This window comes from Petaurus breviceps, unplaced genomic scaffold (genome assembly GCF_028583685.1).
Source record: "Petaurus breviceps papuanus isolate PSGF00001 unplaced genomic scaffold, PetGlider_PUasm1.0 186, whole genome shotgun sequence".
Classification (NCBI taxonomy): domain Eukaryota; kingdom Metazoa; phylum Chordata; class Mammalia; order Diprotodontia; family Petauridae; genus Petaurus; species Petaurus breviceps.
Genome location: NW_027185798.1, coordinates 46701911 through 46706795, shown reverse-complemented (window position 1 = coordinate 46706795; position 4885 = coordinate 46701911).

The following is a 4885-nucleotide window of genomic DNA, read 5'->3' as shown; positions in this document are numbered from 1 at the left end:
AAAAAGCCATGATGATAGAAGAGTTTTAAAATGCCAAACAGAGAAGTTTAGATTTGATGCTAGGGCTAGTTGCTAGAGTTAGTTGAGGGAGATAATGACATAGCCAAGCTCATGCTTTAAGAAAATCACCTTGGCAGCCTGTAAAGGATAGATTGGAGTAGAGAGAGACTGGGAACAGAGACCAACCAGAAAACTCTTGCCATAGGCTGGGCATAAGGTGATGAGGGCCTGAGTTAAGGCTGCAGCTCTATGAACAACAAAAATGTGTTGAATGGCTCCATCAAGCCAGGCAGTGCTAGTTTCCCTCCCATTTCTAACCACTTTTCATTTTTCTCCTTTCTCTATCCCCTTTACTTTGGGAAATGGCATAGTCCCAGCCAGCCTGTGAATAGGTTTGAAGATGTTCATTGATGGTGTTTTGAGGTATAAAAGACTGGTTTTGGAGTAACAGGAAGGTTAACTCTAAGTGATGAGAGAGTCCCATGGCATTTTCCCTGAAGTTCTAAGTATAGGGCATCTAATCCTGAGACTACATTTCCTATTACTACAATTTTATTTATTAAATTAAATAAATTCTTAGCTATGTAGTTTGTGGATCATCTAACCTGCCCTGGTCTATCAAACTCCCCTCTCCCCATTACTCATGCTAGCTCCCCACACCTTTTGACTCATTCCTGTCCTTTGGCATTTCTGTTTTGTTTTCAGATAAAAATAAGTTGAAGAGTCTTCTTGACTCTAAACCAGTTAGAAACTAGTAAGGGAATATGATACAGTGGAAAAAGCACTAATTGTGACATGTGAAGATCCAGTTTTAAATCCTCTTTAAAAAATAATACCCATGGGACTGGGGGGGGGGTGAAAAACCGAACTTCCTTAGGCATTAATTTCCTTATCTGCAAAAGAAGGGAGTTGGAATAGATAGCCTCTACAATCCCATCCAGCTCCAGACTAGGAACCTATGAAATTCTTAATGCTTGGTCAGATTCAGCTAGGGACAGTAAGGTCTGTGTGACCATGTGTCAGCCTGTATTCTATAGATTCATAAGATATTAGCATTAGAAGGCATTTTAGAGCAATATCTCCACATATATTAACATTTAACAGGTATAAAGCAGCTTATCTAAGGTCTTAAGCCACACTAGGAACTGAGGATTATCTATGCATCTACCTCTATGAGAACTGTTAGTTTAAATAGGTTTTAGTTTTTTGTTATCAATCTCTTTTTTGCTAATGATAATAATATGTAGCTTCATGTAAAAGTGCTATTCCAATGTCTTTTCTTAATGATATGATCATGAAACCATGACTCTGCTTTCTAGAAGACTATGCCAGAAACACAAGCTTTGGCTACTCCTACCATGTTTGAAAGTCTTTGAGACAGGGCCCCATGGCAGGTTCATCCTCAGAGAGTGAGCCCACATGGAGGAAGCTTATCCCCAGGCTGTCCAGAGAAGAATGACTGTTTTTGAGCCAGACAAGTCTCCAAGATCATCTTTTAACTTACAAAAGGGTTGGGCTCTGTGTCAATGAAAGAAGCCACACCAAAGCAATCATAGATGCTGAAAATAACAAAGTGTTAACATCTTCTATTGTATTATGTTTAAACTTCTCTCAAGGAACTCTGACATTTTGCCTCCCTCCCCAACCTTCAGTTTATCATTGATATTGTAAATGCAGGACCTACATCTGTACTTATACCTGGGACAGACACTGAAGGTGAACAGTAAGCTACACCCATAATTGAGTGGGGGGTGGGGGTGGGAAGGGATCCTGGATAGCATTTGGGGAACTTTGCAGTGCTCAGCACTATCCAAGTTCCTCCATGATACAAAAGACTTTTAAAAACACTGATATTCCCCCCCCCATATTTCTATATCATGGTTTTGAACCATGGAACAGTTTCCAATTAATTAGAAATATAAGCACCAAAGGACAATAGAAAGAGGCACAGTGTGTATAAGTAGGCTGTCTCATATTACTAACATGATTTTGTGTTCAAGAAATGGTTTAAAAGATATCACCCAGGGCATATATAATTAGAAAAAAAAGGGCCAAAGATCATAGCTGGACAGCTCCAGCACTGCAGTTGGTTGGTACCCATGGAATTAGTCATTAACAGGTGTTTATCAGGCTTCCACTAGAGTATCTCTAGGAGTTGGAAAATGTTCAAAAACCTAGAGGAAGGCCTATACTATGTTGGGTCAATTCTCTATGGAAGATTTATGTAAGGATATGGAAAATAATCACACAGGATGAGAAGTTGTGAATAAGTAGTGGTCTGCCCCAATGGAAAAGTTACCTTCATGGATGGTCTATTGAGATATTGCAACAAATTCAGCTACAGTTAGGTTACACTCTGCTTCTTTATGTAAAGTAATTTCTTCAAAGTCTACCTTACTAATTCCAGATAGGGAGACTATAGGAGAGGAAAGTGACTGGTACTTTTGGTGAGGCTTATCTTTTCAATGTTCAGTAAATATTTATTGAGCTTGCCATGTGCCCAAGCACTGTTCCAGATGCTGTGAGAGAAACAAACGAAAAAGAATGTGTTCTTCTCCCTGTCTTGAAGGAGCTTACAGTCTAGCTTGGTTAGAAAAGACAAATGCATGAAAAATTAAATAATAATAGAAGAGATAAATAACAAAGGAGACAATGTTAAGAGCTGCCACCTGTCAGTGCATGACCGATTACTTTATGCCGGTTACAGTGAAGAGTTTTGTTATGGAATGGGCCTACTGTAGCTGCATCAACTCCTTTTATTACAAAGACCTCAGGCAAGGGAGAGGGAGAAGGGAATAAAGAACACGAGAATGGATGTTAATTAGTCTCAGTGAATAGAACTCGAGTCCCAGTCTTCTCAAAAGAAACGCCTCATTCTTTCTGCTTCTTCTTTCCTTCTCCATACACTATGTTCTCTTAAGATCTCTCACTCGGCCACTACCCTGGACAGCTCCAGAACTGTCGCTTTGTTCTACCAGTGGGGAGCCCATTTACAAGGCTAAAGGGACCCTGGGGACCCTGCTCCCAATCGCAAACTCCAAGAACAGCAGGAGACGTCTCCTCTATGTCCTGATTCAGTCCCTGCGATGACTGCTGGTTACTGTTGCATCAGGCTCTCAACAAAACATACAAATACCTCAGAGACGCTCCTTTCCGAACTCAGATTCCTGAGTTGGGCTGTGAGTAGCCGAAGCTCATAATTCAAAAGATCTCTTTTTCCGTAATATCTTACAGATGGCTCATTCAAGACAGCCTCTTTCTAGTCCTAACCATTGGGGAATACCTTCGGTAACCACGAAACACCAACAGTACAGCTAATGGGGCGGGGGGAGGGAGGGGAGTGATTTTGAGGGCTCTGCCCAGGGAGACAACAGAGACGGGGAAACGGGGGGATAGGTCAGGGATCAAAAGCTCCTTTTTCTGGGTCCCTGGGGCTGCAATGGGCGGAGCTGCCGATTAGAGAAGCCTCTCCCGAGAGGGTGGCGAGGGGGAGGGAGGAGAACAGAAGCGGTACGCGGGGCTGAGCGCCGGCAGCGACGGGGTTACTCGGCCCGGCGCAGCTGCGGGCTCAGCCTGGGCCCCTAGAGAGTCAACCCTCAAACCCCGAGCTGCCTCGCCCCGGCACCTCATCCTCCCCTCCCGGTCCAGGCGCAGCGCCCCGCGCCCCGCCCACCCCACCCCACTAAGGGCGCGCCTGGGCAAGGCGGAGCCGTTAGGAAAAGCCTCCAGAGCTGGAAGTCCGCAGCCAGAGCCCTGGCGAAAGAAAAGAAGGTTCTCGGACGCCTGGGTCCCCAGCCCAAGCAGTAGCATCAGTGATCCTTGCAGAGCCTCCACCTAAAGAGGAGACTTCTCGGACCACCCTCACTTCTGTCTCACCCTGCGGCTCGGTCAATCTCGCCCCCCCCCCACTTTTTCTCCGCGCCACACGGAGTCCCCCTCCCACCCCGCCCCGTCATGGGCAGAAGCTTGGATGGCCAGGCCCCCACTGCGGCTGGATCCCAGGGCCCCGGCGCCGGGGCGCTCCGCTGAGGCCACCTCCCCGACGCAGTCCTCCAGCACTGGAAGCCTGGAAGTGCTCAGGTGCCCCGCTCGAGTCTTCCATAGAGCTACCCGGATAATCCGCTAAGGGTGCCGACAGCTCAGGTCAGCGCTACTGCCCCGCCCCTTAGCTCAGCGCGGCGCAGGACGCCCCGTCGGATTCCCCCGCCCGCCCCAGTACGGCCCCCGCAACGCTGCACCCAGACGCCACCTCCCGGAATCCCGCTCGCAGTCCGCGCCAGGGACCCAGGAACCCGAGCCTCCCCGGGTCCTACCAGCACCGGCTTGTTTTCCTTCTGCAGGCGCCGCCGCCTCGCCCAGCGCAGCCCCTCCCCCCGCCCCTCCCCCTCTCTGCGCTGGATTTATGAATGGGGGGAAGAGGCCACATGCCGCCACCGCCGGGGCTGCTGCTGCTGCTGCCTCGTGTTGACCAAGAGCAGTTTGGGCAGGCAGAGCCGCTGCCGTGAGAGCATCGACCCGGCCCCGGCAGCCTCTGCTGCGAGGACTTGTTGCTGCTGCGCTACCGCTGCCCCTGCTGCCCCTGTCGCCACCGCGGCCACCGGCGTTACTGCTCCTAGTTGGAAGGAGGCTCTCCCGGAGCTGGGTCCAGGTCTGGCTGCGAGAGTGCGGCTCCAGCTCCACGGAGCTGCGGGCTTGAGGGTCAGGCTACTGGAGTGAGGCTTCGCGAGGCTGTGTGTGCGCGCGTCCCCGGCCCTAGCTGGTGCGGCTTAGGACGCTTCTCTGTCCTTTGCGGGGTGGTGGGGGTGGGGGTGTGTCGCGGGTCCCTGCGAGTCTGCCCAGGAGTTCGTGTGTGTGTGTGTGTGTGTGTGTGTGTGTGTGTGTGTGT